The sequence below is a fragment of the Mesocricetus auratus genome, unplaced genomic scaffold (genome assembly GCF_017639785.1).
Source record: "Mesocricetus auratus isolate SY011 unplaced genomic scaffold, BCM_Maur_2.0 Super-Scaffold_100007, whole genome shotgun sequence".
In the NCBI taxonomy this organism is placed as follows: domain Eukaryota; kingdom Metazoa; phylum Chordata; class Mammalia; order Rodentia; family Cricetidae; genus Mesocricetus; species Mesocricetus auratus.
The window spans coordinates 60337851-60358785 of NW_024429191.1; the positions used below are offsets into that span (position 1 = coordinate 60337851).

The 20935-nt window shown below is 45.5% G+C and overlaps 1 protein-coding gene across 1 annotated transcript in view; it reads right to left on the reverse strand.

The window, feature by feature from the left end:
* The window catches only part of Asic2 (acid sensing ion channel subunit 2), a 1047597-nt gene that overhangs the window by 1025553 nt on the left and 1109 nt on the right, over positions 1 to 20935 (reverse strand). The window lies entirely within an intron of this gene.

Sequence of the window (20935 nt, forward strand, 5' to 3'; positions counted from 1 at the left end):
GCATTGTCTTCTGCCTATAGCCAGCCACCCAGCAGCATGCTCCTCCTGAGTTCTGAGTCTTTGAATGCAAGAATACGACAGATACAGAAGTTGAGTTTTAGGAGAAGTGGTTGAGAACCAGATCTAGATCTAGAGAAAGCATCACTGTGAAAAACTAGCCAGCAAATTCAGTTGGGTCCTGCTTCCAGTTCTCTGAGGAGCTTGCTCCTTCTACCCATCCTGTTTAATCTTGAGTAAGCATTAAGAACAACTTGGTAGGCTTTTCAACTGTTAAATTTGATACACAATAATCATAGATATCTGTAGGGTACAGTGTGGTATTTCAATATGTGCATATGGCATGTGATATTTGCTAATAGTCAAAATCTTCTCTCTGAGCTCTTTTTAAATACAGGAAGTCACTATCAATTGTAGACATCCCTCTGCACTGTAACGTACTAGAAACTACTCCTCCTGTGTAAATAATTGTACCCGTTAACCAACCTCTCTCTGACCTTCCTTGCTTCTACTCACCAGCCTCTGGTAGCCATGGTTCCAACCTCTGCTTTGAGATCAACATTTTTAGCTGACCTATAGCTATTGAAGTGAGATATTGAAGTGTTTGTCTGTTTGTGTCTAGCTTATTTCACTTAATACGGTGTCCTCCAGGTTTATCCAGATTATTGAATTTCACTCTCATTTTTTATATCTAAACAATATTCCTTTGCATATACAGACCACAATTTAACCATTCTGTTGTTGATGGACGTTGATGGACTCCTGAATGGCCAGACTTCAGCTCAGACACCTCTGGTGGCAATCAAATCTCTCTCTTTTGCTTGCTTTCTTTTGTTTTGTTTTGTATTTTACAGTTTCCCAAGTGATTCTAACGTGTAGCCAAGGTTGTACATCACAGAAGATGTGTTTCTCCCCTCTACACTTTAATTCTCTTGGCATGTGATGGTGGAAGTATTTCACCACCTGAAGCATTGTCTACCCTCTACAGCAATATATATCACAGTTCCCACCCCACAAAGATATGATTAAGAGGCAAAAGATAAAGCAAAAGCAGATCTTTTAAAATAATGATAATAATTGTTACAGGAAAACAACCAGATACAAACTGCACCTTTACAACATCTTTCTTATCTCAGTCACCCTCAAGCAGAATGGCATCAATCACTACTGGAATTAAAGTAAACGGTACCTATGTCATGATGAGCTCTCCATAGCTCCCCACTGCCTGTGACACTCATTCAGCAAAGGGGCCCTCACTGCCTGCTCTACCCTAACTCTGCAGACTGCCTTCTGTTTCTTCCTCTCCTCACACATACGTCACATACGTTCAGCACACTCTGAGCCAAACTGTGTCATGCCTTCACTGATACATGTCCCCGGCTCTGGCATGTTCTCTTCCCCCTTTCGCCCATTAAAATTCCACTAGTACCACATGCTGCTCTTACACAGTATTCAGTTTCAGATCCCAGCACTCTTCTCAGGCATCTCATGGCTGCCTGTCACTACAGCTCCAAGGGATCAGCTCTTCTGGCCTCTGTGGGCATTGGACTCACACATACTCACACACTCTTACACACATACACACACATCAATATATCTTTTAAAATCCCACTCCTCTTGGAGCCTGAGCTAGGATGCCAACTTTGTTGCATAGCCATCCTAGCACTCCCACTTATCATTGATTACTTCCAGCCTGCAATACTCCTGTGCATGTAACAGACACCTTCCACACAATAGCTCCAATGAAAAATATTTATTCATATATCCACATTCCTCTGCAATTATGAGATCTCACCAAGGGATGGCCTTATGCATCATGGACAAACTGTAGCCTTGAAAAGAGAAAATGAATGAACAAAACAATGAATAAATGACAGAAGGTTGTGACTACTCTCTGTAGATGTATGCTTGCCCACTCCCACCACACACAATGGAGACTGGCCAGAGCATGCCATTTGGTTGACAAGCAATTTTCTACCAAATAAACTGACTTGTATTTCCCCATGAAAGCAACTTTAAGTTCACCCACTGAAAGCATCATTAGCCATGGCCAATGTTAATATTATGCTTTCATTAGCATGCATGATAATAAGTGTCCTTGTGCAGGCAGGTTAGAGGTAAGGGTGCAAGGGAGACTGTTTGGGGCATATCAAGCAAGGAATGCAAAGAAGAGTCACAGTTTTATGCTGAGGGTTCCTGGGTACAGTGATGCCCATTCTCACTGGGTGTCATCTCCAACCCACCCCGTGTGTGAGTGACAGCCCACTTCACTGCTACCTGAGTCCCTTCAGGCTACATTAGTAAAACACACACACACTGAGTGACTTATAAACAACAGAAATGTATTCCCATGGTTCTGGGGGCTGAGAAGTTCAAGATCAAAGTAAAAGCAGAGACAGTGCTGGGTGGGGGTGCTTTCTAGCTGCATCCCTATGTGAGAGGGGTGTCTCTTGGGCCTCCTTCAAAAGGCACTTACCCACTCCCGAGGGCCCCACCACCAGGCTTAACTATCTTTCAGAGGCTCAGCCTCCTAATAACACTAGCACCTAGAGTTAGTGCCTTGCCACATGAATCTGGAAAGGACTCATATCTTTGGATCCCCTCTGTGGTATTAAAATTACAATGCATGGGATAGGGATGAAGGAGGTTAATTTTATTGAGGAGAAATCACTTACTTGAGAAACCGATAACCCAGGGTCAGCGCTCGGAGCATCTGATCTCAGCTGCCCTCTGAAACCCGACCTGAACCCAGAGAGAGCAAGAGCCTGTCCAACCCAGCCTAAATCCCCTACCTCATGTAAGCATCTGTGACCACACCCATCTGGGCCTGGTCAGCGCCACAGGTGTGTAAGTGTAATTAGATCTCTCTCTACACCCCTCTGCACCAGAAACACTCTCATCCAGACTCAAGAACAGTAAGCTATTGAGTTATCTAATTATCAGGGAAATCCAGGCTGGAGGCAGGAGAGTGAGGAAGTGCTCATTTGTCTGTGGTCCTCCACCCTATCCTAAGTAAAATTCATCATGCCGTACCTAGAGTGGCAACATGGGTGGGAGAACTAGGCAATTCCTTTCATCAGCTGTCCCAGTCTCAAGAAAAAAGAAGAGAGGAGTGAGAGCAGCATCCGCTGGTCACTGGGAGGACACAGTGCTGCTCTCTCAAGCACATGTGCAAAGTGCTTTAAACCCTGCCAACCTGTAATGAGGACTCACTAAGTCCTTCCCTTTCACTAGCATTCATTGTGATAGTTAACTAGGTAGAATTCACAAGGAGAAGCATCCTTTGCCTCTTCTGGTCCTCCCAAGCAGTTTTACTGAATGTGTTCAGCAGGGACAGCAAAAGGCAGCACAAGCATTGCACCCTATCAGGGAAAGACACTTGGGGAGTGAGAGGATAGGAAGGGACAAGTTAGATTAGGGTCCTTGGGACAAGAAGATGGCTCCGTGGATAAAGATGCTTGCCACCAAGCCTGAGAACCTGAGCTTGGTTCCTGGTCCCCACACGATGAAAAGAGAGCACCGAATCTTATAAGTTGTCCTCTGACTACCACCACAAACACGTTCTCACACATGTATATATGTATACACACACAATGATAAATGTACTTTCATAAAGTTAAAATTAGAGTCTTTGCAGTTGACAAAGTTAACACTTACAGACCCGTCTTGGGCCATGTAATCAGTGTGACAGCAGCTGTGCTTCACCACCCTTACTGACTCGTCTCCTACAGCCAGGCCAAGTTCCTAAGGGTGAGACCCATGAGTGAGAGACAAAGAGCCCAACTTTGGGATAGCATGGGCTCTGTGGTTGCCATGGCTACATCAAAGCGGTGTCCTAATCATCTTCTCTCTCACTCTCCTACCACCCACATTCACTTCCCAGCCATTGTTCAACTTCCTCTAGTGCGTACCTTCCCTCTTTTTCTGTGCCCGTCTGGGAAGAAATAGTTACCTCAAGACCGGCAACTCTGCCTCATGGAAACTGGTACTTAAAAGGCAAGAAGAAGTTTCTTTTGCTTTACAGGAGCAACTGTGCTTGGTCCAGGGAAAAGCTCTCCCTTAGGAAGAATGCCAGTTAATAAGTGTGGGATGAACAGAATCGGAAATCACTATTTTGTAATCAACAATGCAAGTGTTGACTCTGGTTTCCGATATTAGAGCAAATGGACCATGAACAGGAAGTCACGCAGCATCATCTACCAGATCCAGAGAGATGGTGTGAGGATGGGTGATGATACAATGAGTGGCCTAGCAGTCTCTCCCTTAGCTAGGTGATCAAAGCTCAATTGAATCTGGTTGAGTTCTTAAAACGTACTCAAACGTTGGAAGAAATACAGAGAAGGGAGAAGCCTGACAAGTGACACTGCAAAGAAGAATCTGGCAGACTCAGAGTGTGGAATGACTGGATATAACAACTGATCTGAGAGACAACATTATTCACAACAATAAAAATGTAAATAATTCAAGGGCATGTTAATTGATGGCTGGCAAAATAAGATGTAGTTCAGCCTTTGAGTAGAATAATATTGATTATTTAAAGGCAGTGATATATTGACACTACCTACCACAAATGAACCTGGAAAACAAATGTTCTGCCTGATTGGAAATTTTTGTTGCAAAATATCACATGTTGTAAGATTTCTTCTATATGTCATCTCCAAAACAGACACATCTGCAGAGGCAAAAATAGACCAATATTTACCTGGGGCTAAAAGGATGGATTTGTAGGAAATTAAGAAAGTGAAGTGATTGTTGATGGATTGGGGGGGGGCTCCTAAAATTTACAACTTTATGAAGACTCCTAATACCTGGAATTGCATACCTTATATCAGTATGAGAGCATGTGCAGCATGAGAGTTGTATCTCACTTAAAAAAGCTGTTTTAAATCTCACTGTGTGTCTGTCTCTGTCTCTTTGTGTCTCTGTCTCTCTCAACGGAGGTGAGCATTTTGCTTAACAGAGACAGAATAACCACTTACAACACACAACCATCTTGACTATCTCTCTCCAATGGGTTTTGGATTTTAGGAGTTACAGAAGCTGTGTAAATAGTTGGGAGACAATTGAAGCAGACACTGAAGTGACAACTGCAGACAGGCTGGTCAGGACAGGAATAGGACAGGCCCTGGGGATGGGGTACCCAAGCAGATTCACAGTTCAGTGGAGCACGGTGATAGAGCCCACTCAAGAGGACTAAACGAGGGAAGAAGTGGCCCAAGAATAATGGGTCACAAGTGTCTCACTACTGAAGGAGGGAGGAACCAACGTGGAAAGTGGAAGAACTGCAAGAAACCCTCTGGTATGAGCCTGGAATCGAATAGTTCCATGTAAGCCAGAGACTGGGACCTAGGTATCAATGAATATGTAAATATCCTAGCTCTGACACCTAGGAGCAGAAGCACTCTAAATGGCCATAAGCGCACCTGGCCCCCAGATCTTGCTTCTAAATACCACCTCCTGCTGACTAGAGCCTGAATTTGCTGAAAATGTCTGATCATAATGCAAAGAATGAAAAAGGTGAACCCAGATCACTAGCTGAGCCAGAACTTCAGCGTCCAGTGAACTCTGGGAAATAACAGAAGGACACAGGCATCAGTGGAAAGGGCTTTCAAAATATGGGGAAACCTATTTCCAATTAAGTAATTATGTAATCAAAATATGACTGTGGACAAAATAGAAATCCATTTAAGAGTCTACTGATATAAAGAAATGAACAGAAAGGGGGGAAAGATCGCTCTTATTTCAGAAAACCAACTAATAAATGCACACAGGATAGTGGGATCAGAAAGCCAACATCTAGACGGGTTTGTCATAATAATTCAGGCAAGAAAAGTTAATGGACGATGAATTGGGGTGGGAAAGAGAAGAAAATGGAGTTTTGCATGTTTCAGGGCATCTCCTAGGAAGCCATATCTTCATCAAAAGTTCACACTACCAGATTTGGGACAAATTGAGGGAATGTGACCCCAGACAGAATACAAAAGAATTCATCTCCCTGAAATCTCAGACCCAGATGCCTAACCTGGGAGGCTGTAGGTGTTGCTCAGTGCCACAGCCCTGTGTCAGATGTGGCTTCGCTTCCTAGTGCCATAAAAGAATAAAAGCAAATAAAATCTTAACCCAGGTCTAAGCCAGAGGATACACTGAAGGAACCCAAGCTGAAGACCTCTATACAAAACCGGGGGCTCCGAATTGCAAATCATGTTAAGGTGGTGAAAATCCATGGGCTACAGGAAAGGCCTTTGACAGCTAGCTATGATGAGGGATGCTGAGTGGGATGTGTTAGCCATGGAGGGCTTGATTGCACCACCACGGAGACCTCTGTGTAAAAGACATGTGGGAATCCTCCACAGGAGTTTTGCAATGTTTGTGATCACGATTGTTACAAGAGTTTGAAACGGGAGGAAATACAAGGAGAAGAAAGCACTGTGACAGTCTCCCGTTGAGAGTTTTAAGAGTCTGCACTGCCTTGTTGCCCCTGGACCTGCTGCCGCTTTTGGTTACTCAATGTAAAGCCACATATTTGTTTACTGTTCAGCCTCCCTCAATCTGTGGGGAGCTCCTGGAATTTCCACATGGGTTATTATTCATTTCAGCTTCTTCTGAGCCTAGCACAATGCCCAGAACATCACTAGATGTTCCCTGAGCCAACGAATCAATGCATCAGACAATGCACAGCTTCTTATTGGCTGGGAGAGCCCTTGTGCATCCTGATTATTGCTAGTGTTTCCATAGATAAAGCTGGAATGTTCATCTCTGAAAACCAGAGAGAGTGTCTGCCTTGCAGTAGCAGAAATGTGTCCTGAAGTGTCCTGCTTTATGGGCTCTAAGGAGTGACCTTCTTGCCTCTGTACTCTGGGAAGAACAATGGCCCCTGTTTGTTTAGTACCGGTCCATTGTGGCAGCCTTGACTGCTCAGCTCTCACTCGTGATTCATGTGAATGTCACTTGACTCCCAGAGGTTTGCAGCTATAATTCAACATTTTGTTAATGGCCACTTAAAATGTCCCTGAAATAGCTAACAGGCTCAGGGGACAGAAGGTGTTCTTCTAGAAAAGCCATTCTGCTAGGAAGGCAGAGGCCACCTTGACCCAAGCTTTGGAAGACACAGTTGCTTGTCCGCTCTGGAGCTATGTGTCTTCCATCCACTACCTGTCACCTTTTCTGAGAAAAAAGGGTGGGCATCACTCAGGGCTGGGCTGTAAGGGAGAAAGTGAGAATCTGGGATTGCTTAAATTCTGTTATGAGTATGATGGTCAGTGCTAATCAGCTTGACAGAGTTCAGAATTTCTTGGGAGAGAGGCAATGCCTGTGGCCTATGGAAGTTATCATGATCACATAAATTGTGATGAGAAGACCTTCCCACCATGGGTGGCACCTTTCCCTGGCTTGGATCCTGACTATACAGAGAGAATACCAGTGTGTGTTCACCACTCTCTATTTCTTGACTTGTTGTTTATCATTTGATGGACTTCTTCAAGCTCCTGCTGAAGGATGGGCCATACACTTTCACTATGAACTAAGATGAGCTCTTTCTTCCTTAAGCTACTTTTATCAGAATAATTAATCGCAGCATTACAAAAGAAACTAAGGCAGTGGGTGTGCTAGATTACCAACTGAACCATTTCTGCTCCAGAGAAAGGAGCTTCAATTACCATGGCCAGGAGCAGAAAGAGACCACAGGGAACAAAGACAAAGAATCCCAAGAGAAACCCTCTGGATTAAAAAAAAAAACAATAAGTGAGGGGAATGCACAGCTCTGTATTAGGAGGCAGAGTCTTTGTGTATGTGGAGATGGCAAGCAAGAAAAAGCAGGAAGAAACTTCTGTAGGTTGAGCCCAATTTTGCCATATCGTTCAGAAGGCGTCATTCTCACAAACTCTAATTACACCGCTTGCCCAGGTTCACCCATGTAATATGCAATTGTAGCATTGAATCCTAAGGTTACCCAAATATTTTATGAACTGTTAAGTGTCACTCTAGGGCCACCTGCAGATATTTGAACACACTTGAACAGGACATTTAAAATCAAGTCACTGCCAGAGAGGCAGAAGAACTGCTTGGCCTCCCCTGTGCAACCCTGGATAGGGGAGATCAAAGGCCCACACACAGAACAGAGCAGGTGACAGGTCAGAACCAGCAGGCGTGTGCCCAGCTCCCAGAACTCCGGTGCCTGTGATGTGCAAAAATCACAACTGGGGGATTTAGTTCTTATCTTGCCCTGAAAGGGGAACGTGCAATCTGCAGAGTGGATGCATCGCTCCCAGCTGTGTTCCTGGTGACAGCAGCTGCACTGAGGAGGCATGCTACCCACCTTTGCTGACCCACACAGTTATCAGAGGAAAGGCACGGCTTGGCCACTTTCAGAAGCAGAATCTTCTAACGGCATGTGTTGAGTTCTCTCTCTCTCTCTCTCTCTCTCTCTCTCTCTCTTCTCTCTCTCTCTTCTCTCTCTCTCTCTCTCTCTCTCTGTCTCTCTCTCTCTCTCTCTCTCTCTCTCTCTCTCTCTCTCTCTCTCTCTCTCTCTCTCTCTCTCTCTCTCTCTCTCTCTCTCTCTCTCTCTCTCTCTCTCTGTCTCTCTGTCTCACTCTAAGACTGGAGCTGTAGCCAGACAGCAGTCATGGGAATCTGGGATGCTGTCTTGCAAGCCCAACCTCTCACTGGGTCTCAGCCGCAGGGCACTAAGGCTGCCTTAATCTCCTCCATTCACCTACCCAAAGGTAAGGGATGTTGTGGGAACCAGAGGGTTCACTGGATAACTGAGCTCTGAAGCTGGGATACCCTTCCAGCTCTGTTCCCTTCCTTAGCCTCAGGTCTAGCTACTTTCAATGCCAGATGCCAAGGCAAGGAGAACACTAAAAAGTAGAAGACTTTGAGCCTAAATTCTAACCCTTTGGCCTCTGTCCTGAAGACCTTCTGCCTTCATTCACCCCAGTACTGCACAGGAAGGCAGGAAACACCGTCCCTTTCCAGAGAAGCCTCAGAAGCAATCATCAAACATGAGAGCTCTAATCCTGAAGGCTTCTTTCTGTCTGAGAGGCCTTAATCCTGTCACTGAACCTTTCTGAGCTTCTATATTCAACTCTGAAACATAGCATTACATCTTCCATTGTTAGAACTGCTGTGAAGACCAAACAGCATCGCACAAGGCAGGGCTTCTAAACCTTCCTCCACTCTTGTCACCCTAGAACATTTTTGCACAAGTCAAAATATACAGGTATGAAAAATAGGTATTCTAATTGAACATTTATTCATAAATATTATAAGGAAATGGATTTTCAAACAATTCTTTTGAGTCTAGAGAGATAGCTCAGTGGTTAAAAGCAATAGCTGTTCTTCTCGAGGACCCATGTTCAGTTCCAACAAGCCTGCTTACAGCCATCTGTCAGTCCATTTCCAGGGGATCTAACCCCTCTTCTTGCTTCCATGGTCACTACATGCATGTGGTGCACAGACAGACATACATCTAGGCAAACACTTGTAAACATAAAATAATATATCAAACTCATCAATTTCCTGATGTGTACATAATTTTCCATTTATTAAAAATTATGGAAATTTGCATAATAATGAGATAGAGGCATTGGTTTATTTAGAGTTAAATCTTGGCTGAATATTTGATATTGTGGGACACAGAGCATTTTCAACATTTTTCAGAGTTGATGGGTGATATTTTGACTTTATCAACACTGGGAATACTGCTTTGCTTGAATGTGTAGTAAAACGCAGCAGAAGTTGAAGGCCATTTCAGAATTTGTTGGAAATCCCATCCTAATCCAAAGCCAAAATTCATTTAATGATTTTTTAAAATGAAACTCAAGTTAGCAACTCAAAACAGCAATTCTTAACATCAAACATTCTAACACAATGGAATCCAAAGATAGACGAATTTGACACTTACATCCTGGGGAATGACGGTAGGGAAATATTAAGAGTCAATACTTACTATAATTAAACCATCACGTTTCTGTATGAGCAGAAACTCTATGCACACAGTTCATAGCACAGTCTGGGATCCAAGCAGAGGTATCCAGAGCAGAGTTCATCAGCTCTGCACAGTGTGATGGCTAAGTGTACAGGCTGGGCGTTCTGAACCTTGTCTGCAGGGAAGCTGTGGGATGCAACACCAGTGGGCACTGCCAGAAACACTCCAGCTTCGTTACACATTTGACTTCAAGGTAATGTCTGCTCTTTGTGCGTTCAGAGCCTTTTGCTGTTGCCCTACTGCTCATGACCCTCCCGTAGAGTTACATGACCCTCCCATAGAGTTACATGACCCTCCCATAGAGTTACATGACCCTCCCGTAGAGTTACATGACCCTCCCATAGAGTTACATGACCCTCCCGTAGAGTTACATGACCCTCCCGTAGAGTTACATGACCCCCATGTGAAGCCATGACCCACCGTTTTAGACACTGAGGGTTGGAGAGACTGGGGAGTTTACAGCTTAGATATAATTCTCAGTTTAGGGTGATAGATACATCCTCAGTTATTGGAGCTGGGAAGGAAGCTAGGCTGACAAGGAGAATGCCCTGTCCAGGAGCACTGGTGACAGGTAGCCAAGCTAAGGAAGTAAGCTGGAGTCTTTCAGAGCCTCGGGAATCTGGAGTGAGACTCCTCAGATTACACTTGCGCACATTTCTAACTACAGCACAGTTTTAAGCTTCATTTCTTTCCTCACTAAACAAACATAACAGAGCTCTGTATTCCGTGGGGCTGTTGGGAAAACTAGATGAGCTTTTGTCGTGGAAACTGCTGACATGGGTGTCTGGAACAAGCAGAAAGTCCTAGCCTTCCCTAGTAGGTTTTATGAACTATACAGTGCTGGATCATTGGAGGGAAATCAGTTTTGGCACGGTTTGATTGTGTACATGGTGCTCAACCACAGCTATGGTAGGTGCCTGGCTTGTTCACAGCCTGACTCCCCACCCTGTCTTGAGACCTCCTAATGCTACACTGTCAATATGAATGTAAAAGCAAATCTTTCTGTCCCTAGATCACCTGTCACTATCTCCCTCTTGTCTCAGGAATAATAAAATTAATAGCATCAGACCTGAGGATGTAGCTCAGTTGGTAGATTGCTTGCCTAGCATGCAGAACACTCTGGGTCCCATCCCCAGTACCTCATAAACTGGGCTTGCTGCCCCATGCCTTTAAGCCCAGAACTTGTAGGTAGAGGCAGGAAGACAATGAGTTCAAGATCACATTCATCTACACAGGAAACCAGAGCAGGCCTAGGCTACACGAGATCCTGCTTAAAGCAAAATCAATAAAGCAGATGTTCTGTACCTGGCTAATATGAGTCTTATTTATTTTATCTAATCACTATGAACATGCTCGTTGTGAAGCAGTAGTATTGAGATGCTATTGCTTAATAGATAAGGAAATAGAGGCCTGGAAGGACTACAAAGTCACACCCATCTGAACACTTACATGCCTGGCTCTGTCCACTGTTAATGTGAGTAGAAGCAACAACACCCCATTGTGCCATGGTCTCAGGAGCCAGAGCTCGCTGCCACTGTAATACTTGCTGTGATTCCCTAGCTCAGATATCTATTGGTTGTCTGTCACCAGTGCTCCTGAGCTGGGCATTCTCCTTGTCAGTCTAGCCTCCTTCCTGGATTCTATTGCAAAGGATGTTTCTAGCACCCTAACCCCAGGATTGTGTTTAAGCCATAAACTCCCCCAGGCCCCATCAGTACTCAATGTGAAACTAGACCATGCTCAAACACAACCCAAACCTTCCTCTGTGGGGTTGGAGCTAGCTCCAAGAATCTATGACAAACTCTGGAACCTTCCTCTCAATAAGCCACACATACACATTTTGGAATGGCCAGACCATTAACTGCCGCTACAGTGGCTGGCTTCTGGCATCCTACTTTTCCCATGTACTCTCTGGATGAATCCCCTCTTTTATCTCGAAAGGCACCATTCTTCTTCCTGGCTTCCATGAGAAGCACTTAGCTTCAAAGCTTCATGGTACTGGGCAGTGGGTGGATCTGTAATCTGGGTTGCTAGTTGCACCTGTCAGCACTCCTTCCCAATGCCCTCCATCAATGGCTTTTACCCCCAACCTCAGCTATCTATCCAGGACAGAAAGAAATCAAACACTTTCTCGGTTGGAAATAACATTGGAGGTCATTAATCTAACCCTTTACCAGACACCAATCCCTTCCTAGAGGTGATCCCTTAGCTTTGGTTAGACCTAAGGGGCAGGGCATGGGCAGAGTTAAGGTACTCTAGACTCCCAGGGTAAGTCTTTCCAATCAGCTGATAGCCAGCTCTCTGAACTCCCACCCTCCACCCAGCAGCTGGAGCTCTGCCCTCTGGCCTCTCTCTGAGAAGGTCCTGCTTCCATTTTCTGTGATGTTTTCTAAGTGTTTGGAGACAGCAATCACATTGCCCTTGAGTCACCGGTTTCCTATTTCAGCCTGAACAGTAAGAGTCCTTTCATACACTCCTCCATCACTCACGGTTTTTGTGATACATGAGTAGTGTCTCCCTGCTCAGCATCCATCCGCCACTGCCTCCCTCTTCATAGATGGGCTCAACCCACTGCCAGCATCAAAGGTGGTAGCTTCTTCCTTGAAGCTAAGTGGAGGCACATTCAAAGGGCTATGGCAGGGAATGCTGGGAGGGACTTTCAGGGGGAACCGTGGAATCTGGAAAATGATAACACTGGTGCCAGGGAAGATGTGTACTACAATGAAAACAGCTTACAGATAGATAGCAGCTGACAGAACACAGAAGGGTTGTTGCTGGGCAAACCACACCCCCTCCCAAAGAGGAGCAAACCAGCGGAGTCTGGAACAGTAACGTGTGACCCAAGAGATGCTTGTTTGAGTTTTGAAAAATGGCCCTTGGAAACCATCATAGGTCCCAAGTTAAAGATACAGATCGAGAAAGCCTGGAATTTAAAGGATGCTACTTCAGGCATCCTTCTTTCTAAACCATAGCTGAGATCAATCTCCATGTTACCAAACAAACCAAGGAGAAAAAAGTAATGGATACGGGGTTACAGGTTCCGTGGCAGAGCCAGAGATAAAGTCTTGAGCAAATGAGTTACTAAGTATTCTCAGAGAAAGCCCCTGAAGCAGAGAGTGAAGCAGGATAGAGAAAGGGGAAATTAAGCCTAGATGTTCAGCCTGACCCCACAGGAAGCATACAGTGTTAATTACACCATTGATCTGCATAGAGGCAAGATACCTGTGACTAGGCATTTTGTACTCATCACATTATCACTGGCCACAAGCTGCCCCCAGGTGGTGGGGAGGCTTATAACAACCAACCCAAGAAAGGCACAGTGGTCTGTGCTATAAGACACAGCAGCTGTCTAGGGAATCTCTGTGGACTGCCTTTAACATCTCACGTAGATACGCTTGCTAGTTTCCACCTGTAAGACCCAGAGAGGATCCAAGCTCACACCTGCTGCGCTAATATGGATAGAAACTTTGCTAGACAGGGAGTCTACAGCCAGACACACATGCCTCCTGGATGGGATTCTGAGAGTACGGTTCAGTGCCTCCTTGATCCCACTGCAGCCGCTCTGTGTATCTGCGCACTTCTGCTTCTGTTGCATAGACTTAAATAAAAGCAAACCAATACATAGCACTGGCTTGGAAAGTAACATCAGTTCCTTCCCCCAGTCCCAGTGTAAGTGAAGGTTTTAGTTTTAGGAAAGCAAATACAGGACAAGGAGTTGTCCTTGGAAACTACCTAGTTAAGCCCACTCATGCTACTTATGGAAAAACTGGGCCTCACAGAGGCTCATTATCATCAGTGGTGGTCAAATACATTCTTCCTCTGCTGCATGTTTAATGTCTTTCAAACATTCATTTCAATGATCATTGAGTAATTCTTCATGCAATATGCCTTAGCACTATGGAAATAAATGCTATGGAAAGTAAAGATACTCTAGTATCAGAGAACGATGCCTCTGGCGATGCCCTCTGGGAAAGTCCATCTTCATAAACAGGTTTCTCCCAGGAATTTCAGATTTACTGAGTAGACAATGTGTTTGTGTGTATGTCTGCTTGTTGGCTGCAGCTGCTATAAGGCTACCAGAAGCCCAGCCTGTAAGGGTTAGTTTGAAGATAAATGCATGGAAGGGTGTGATATATGAAACTTCAGATTTGCAGGACACACACAGCCCACTTGTTTCAGGTTATGATAGAGCATAGGTCAGGTGTCCCAGCTGCCCACATTTGATATTTCAACCTAACTCCTTCATCCATGAACATACAAAACTAAGAATGCACAAAGCCAGCCTTGAGCGCCATGTTTTCGGTCCTTTGAAAGGAACGAGAAGCTTGTTACTTTGAAGTGTGAACTACTCTAAAAGGTACTGCTTCCAGCAGCAAGCCTGATGCTAAAAGCTGCCTCATCCTTTGAGGAAGTGGGTTTTGGATATGGGATGGTGGTAGTGTGTGGGGGGTCCTATCTCAGCTCCTCCTATGGAAAGTAGCAGCAAACTAGATTCACTTTAGAGAGAGGATTTTAGAGCTGGAAAGATTTTCTGTAGAACTAAAAGACAGGTAAATTTCTAAGCAAACAAGCACTTAGTTAACTTGCATGTTCTCTCTCTCTCATATGTGTTTGTGTGTTGTGTATGCATGCATGCACATGTGTTTGCATGTGTGTTCACATATGTGTGTGCTGGTGTGCTTGTACATAGGTGTGAATACACATAAAGGCCCATGTGTTGGGAGCCTTCCTTAATCTTTCTCCATCTTGTTCATTGAGTTAGCATCTCTTAGCTGAGCCCAGAGCACACTGATAAGGCTAGTCTGGTTAGACAATTTGCTCTAGAGATCCTCTGTCTCCAGCTACTGGGTGCTGGGATTAAAAAGAGGACCCTATGCCCACCTGGGTTTTTAATGTGGATTCTAGGGATTTGAACTCCAGTCCTCACATTTACAGGACATGCTCTTTATCCACTGAGTCCAGGCTCCTCTTTTATCAACAGTTCTGGAGGTAGAATTCCCAAGGAAGAAGACAAAGAGATACACATCCGCCCAGCAAGTTACTGGGCATTAGCTCAGAGCTGTTCACTTTTTGTTTGCAAGGCGACAGTATGAGTCACCCTAAGAGCTCCCAACCACAGCCTTAGCCCATCAGCACAACAGAAAACATGCAATGTGCCCCCAAAGATTTGCTTCCAGACAGCCCACACCTACCAGTCTACAAACTGGAAAGCAGGAACCGGAGACTGGCATCATACAAACCTCCTTGGCCAGCACAGCAAAGCTTGCCTCTCCAGGGCATGCCAAAGGCTCCCAGGTGCTGAACCTCCTAAGGAGATCATCTCGTTTGCAGTACTGCTGCCTTAGATCATTGTGATGTCAAGCCCAGACTGCACAGGTGACAGAGGATCAGGATTCCCACCTGTGAGGTGAGGACTGCAGTACAGGCAGCTGCGTAAGGAGCAGCACAACTAGGCCTCACTGAGGATCGGGGTGGGTTTCACTCAGGAGCTCTGACTTGGTGTTCAAGAACAGGTCTCCAGTATATGCGAGCACACACTGACGAAATGGGGGGACCAAGATAGCATGACACAAATGTGTGATAATAGCAATGCATTGCCATCAAGGAAGAGAAATTGAAGTTCACTGTAACATTAAAATATAGTAAACCAACATTGATTGTGTGCACACCATACAGTACACATTGTACCATATACATAGGAGGCATGATACCATCCCAGTGAAACACACATCCATACACATCATATGGCTGAAGAGAAATACCCTCAAAATACCAAAATGTTGCAAGCTATTCTATTAGGAAGGTTATCAAGGGCAATTTCCATTCCTTCCTCTCCACGCCCCTTATTTCTCATGTTTGTCAGTGGCCATGGATTGTTTTATACAACCAGGGAGGATAAGAGTAATAATAAAGACTAACTTCCCCAGATCCAGGTACATGTGAGGAAGAGGGAAGCTGAAAGATGTGTATTCTACCCCATAGTAAGCAGTCACCTTACATTCATGGCTTTAAGCCTATGTAATACTGACTTCAAGGATAAATTTTAATAGCTATGTGCTAAGAAGTTCTGGGTCTTCAGAATGTGTAGATGAATGAAAGCATTGTGGGGAGGCAGCTGTCACATGTAGCCAAGATGGGTCTCAAACTCAATGTGTAGTTGAGGATGACCTACAACTCCTGATGATCCTGCCTCTTTTTTAAATATGCATTAGTGTTTTACCTGAATGTATGTCTGTGTACCACCACATGTGTGCCTAGCAACCATGGAAGCCAGAGGAAGCCATCAGATCCCTTGGAACTAGACTTAGAGATGGTTGGAATCACCATGTGGGTGCTAGGAATAGAACCTCAGCTCTCTGGAAGATCAGTCAGTGTTCTTAACCACTGAACAATCTCTCCAGTTCCATGTGTGTAATATTTTAATGATATCAAATTCAAAGACCCAAAGAAAGATGATGATTACCAGAGGTCTGGGTGATCAAGTAGAAAGTTGATCAAAGGACACAGGACTTCAAGAGAAGTAAGTTCAATTTACTGACACTCTGGTACAGTTAATAACAATATACCATAATCTTGAAAAACCAAAGGTTTCTTGTGTGGCCAGCATACATACACACCCACACAGAAGATAAGTGTGCATGGCAACACATATACCATTTATATATGTAGGTAATATATATATGACTATTTAGAGCATCATGTTACACATCATAGTATCTATATTTTTATCAGTTTGAAAACAAATTTTAAAACTATCAGTGGCTAAAAAACTTAGGAACTGAATTCCTTTATCTCCAAAGTCCTTTTTAACAACAGCATTCCATGTCTGCACCAAGGACAAGTAGTACATGATGCTGAGAAGACAGAAGAGGAAGAGGGGAATTTAGATGGTGGTACTGTAAAAAGCTTCAGTTATAACAAAACTGGACTTTGAAGGTAGCATAGCATTGAAAGATACAACCAGGTAGAGCACAGAAGACAGAGAATAAGAAATGCCCATGAGCTAGGACTATGGGAAATTCAGGAATAGACAACAACTAAACCAGTGAGGTTCTGTCTGGTATTGGCAGGGTTATGGGTCCTCTACTTGACACAATATTTGCAGAATCTGTTCTGAGACTAGCCCTGGGATGGCTGGGATAAAGATGGATTGTGATAGCACAGACATGGTCTACTTGGATTGTTGCTGCACCATAGGTCCTGTTTGACGGACAAAGGGATAACCATACAGACATAAACATGATACACAAGCGAGGAAAACTACCATACACATGGTTCAGAGCATACCCCACCCATGTCAGGGGCTGTAGCAGGGTGTGCCTCCTGGAGGCAAGCTGGGAAGTGTGAGAGGCAACACGGAGGCCAATCCAGTGCACACGAGACAATGTTCAGGGTACCAGGCACAATGAGGAGCCCTGGAAACATCAAGAACACAGCAGGTGCCTGTGCTCTGAAGCTGCCATGGTCCTGGGCTGGAAGACTGGAAAAAGTGGAGTTCAAGTTCAGTTAGCAGTCCCTTTGTGTACCACACAGAGTAAACCCCAGCTCCAGCTAGGTCCTGGGTGTTCCTGGTCCTACCTCAGAGATGGAAAAACTGGAGCTAAGCAAACTCATACCAGTTCCCACCACTTTTATCCCGTAGAGTTGGAATCTCAGCTCAGATTGTTTCTCAAAGTCCACATCTTCCTCAAGCAGACTCCAGTGTAGTGAGAAGTGATTAGATGAGATTAGCTAGAGCCCTATGTGGCCTTGTCAAAGAACCCCAAAGATACAACCTTCCTCAGCCTCCACCTCTACCATCTCTATAATGTTTTATGTTGTCGGGTAGTTTGTAGGGTAGTAAGATCCATTCAGTGGAGGAAGAAGGAAAACCAAGAATTTCCTGAGATACTTCACATTAAAAAAATAATACCCCCAATAGTGGACGGGTTAGGTGTGAAAATGGAGTGGTCATTCTCATTCCTAGACCTGAATGCAGGTGAATCACAATGTTACTAAGCAAAGGGACAACATAAGGCCCTGTCACGTGCTAATCGAAAATGATGGAATTCACCCAGCAGCAATAGTCAGCTCCTGACTCTGACAGGACCTCCTCCCCTTGAAGCAGCTCTCTCTGGAGGATAAGTTTTCACCAGAGAAAGCAGAGGCCCTTCCACCTCCCTGCCCTCATCTTTGCAGCATTCCTCATCAATCTGATGCCTGAAAACGGTAGAGGCAGGTGAGACAACAAAAAACCCGTTACAAATACTGCTAAGAACCCCAGTGCATAGCTACACAGCTGGCAAAAACATAGAAGACTTCCTCACAGAGTGTCACATATGCTTTTTCCTCCAACAATACTGTGGGTCAGAAGGTCAAGGTTAGGGGAATGAGTGCCCAACTAGAAAGCATGCAAGGGAACAAAGAAATAAGGGCGGTGCAGGGCAATAAACCCATGCCTACTACATTGTCCTTGAACTCAGATCACAGAGTCACAACCTTCATCAACTCCCATCTCATCCCCTTTCTACGCTGGGTCACTGGGGTCACCTCCTGTGAGTAGAAGGCCCAGAATCAAATCTTTGTTACAGTTTACAGGGAAGAATAACCACAGAGCTGTGTGAAGCCAGACTGTTGGAGGGAGACGGCTCAGGGTGTAAGTATCTGCATAGGCAGGGAACACGCCTGCTTACTCGGCACTCAGCATTCCACACCTGGCTTCCCGGGGACTTTTAGTCTCCATGAACAACCTTCTTTCACTCTGCTAGAATCACAGCTCATTCACTAATTAAAGGGTATTACACACTTCATTGCACACCAGCTAAGAACTTGGAATAAGGGAGCTTGTGCTACAGCATTCGCCCTGGAGATGATGCTCTGGGCTTTATAGAAAAACCAAATTCAGAAAAAGAGCGTCCCCAACACTTAAATTGTCTCATAAGTCAGCCACGATGCTTAGAGAAAGAAGGCACCCGGTGTGTCACAACCCCCAGCAGAGCTTGTAAGAAAGCCCACTGGAGAGGGATGGCCACCCCAGAATGAGAAAGGGCGCTGGGAAATAGGCTTCTCCAACAGCAACATAGGCTCACCGCTGATGTGGGAGCCCAAGGAAAGCTTGCCTACACCCAAGTCCCAAAGAAAACAAAGGTGTGTCACAGATTTGCTCCTCAATATGGGGGCTTGGACATATTCCCTATTGCATTGCCCTGCAACAGGGACTGGTTAAGGGTGTCCACTGTCACCCATTGGTGAAGACCAGCTTCCTATCACACACCTAGAGTGGGTGCCATCCTGACATTCATGAGCAGACAGAAGAGAACACCAAGAGGCTCCCTCTCTTCAGTGCTTGGAGTTGTTACACACAGAGGGGCCAATCAAATGATGGGCATTCAAACAGATGAGATTGACAGAGATGCCGTATGCTACTAATCAAAGAGTCAACCTTGTCTGCAGGCAACTTCAGTGTTTCAGAGGGTCAGAAGATCAGGTAAGGATTTATGACCTGACTTTAGGTGGCTTGGGATACCAGCAATTTAGATGATGGGCCAAATACAAGCACGCAGACTGAAATCAACAAGACTCTGCTTGTAAACAGAACTGGGGCATGAGCTTAGCTTCCAGTTGGCAATGCCATCATGAGAATGCTTTTTGAGGGTGCTTAAAGACTTGTCCTGGGGTTTACTGCCCAGGACGGCCACCCGGAGGCACCCGGCATCTGTTGTCTGTGGGTTCCATGTGTGTGCAGGCAGACAGAGGAAGAGCTGAATGCACATTCAAGCTTCACTGTACAGCAGTGAGGCTGAGCGTTGCCAGGCACTTGAAAGCACGGGCAGGGAGACAGGGATGGTTTCAGCCTCCAAGAACGAGGCATTTTCCCCATCCCTCCCAAAGGCCCCTCAGACATCATTTGTGCATGACATATTTTAGGATCCTGTTTGCTCCTTTAAGAAGAGCTGCCCACTTCCTTCTCCAGCTCAGACTGGCTTCATCTTTAGCAAATGCTGCTGTCAGTTTGGCTGTGCTCTTCCTTGGAATGTTTCAAAGGGATAATAATACAAAACGGCTCCCCCAGGAAACAGCTCCAGCACACAGGCTGTGAGAGGCAATGCCCCTGGCACTCTGGGCTCTTTCAGAATGAGAGACAGCCAACAGTAAGTGCAGAGGCTGAAGCCAGAGACGGGCTAGAACATAAAGAGAACCTCAGAGCAAGAGGCAGGTGGCTCTGAGAGGGGGTGGGAAGGGCTGCACTACGGGAAAGGGAGGAATGTCTTAATGAGGCAGAGCACCTCAGACAAGTGCTGACGACACAGTCCAGTTCCCTGGATGACTGCTGAGCCTGCCACCCCCAACTTGTCACTGCATTTTTGAATCAAGACTCTGGGTCCCTGAAGCTCTCCCTCCCTTGCCCCAGGAAGCTGTGGGGAAAGCAGACACACTGGGCTACAGGAGGATCCCACAGTTCCTGATACCCCAGACTTGTCTGGCAGTGTGGAAGAGATGGCAGCTACTGTCTGACCTGTTACACCAAGTTACGCCTAGCAGTCCACTAATTGGGCTGAGAACCCTAGCGGCAGCAGATCCGCTCCCATCTTTCCCTCTCAGCCCCCTCTGGCAAACCCTTCCAGAACGTGAGCCACATCCCCTCCTCTTTACTCAGCGCCACACTCCCCTCCAGGCTTTCCAATCCCACAGCTGCTCGCCCCCCTCCCCACACCCTCCTCCTGGACCCACGTTGTGAAGCAATTGTACACAGAGAAAGCGAGCCTTCGAGTTTCAAGCTAAAGCTCCCAGACAAGCCAGCCTCCGGGACCTCCTCACTGCATCTACAGAAACCTCTGTCCTCACTCTCTTCTCTGTCCATGCACCATGGACAGCTCACGGCTTCAGGCTTCATCCTGCCTGCAGGAAGACCAGATGAAGCCTCTGGGGTCCTCTCCTCCCCACACAATTCAGGCAAGAAAAGGAAGGAAAGAG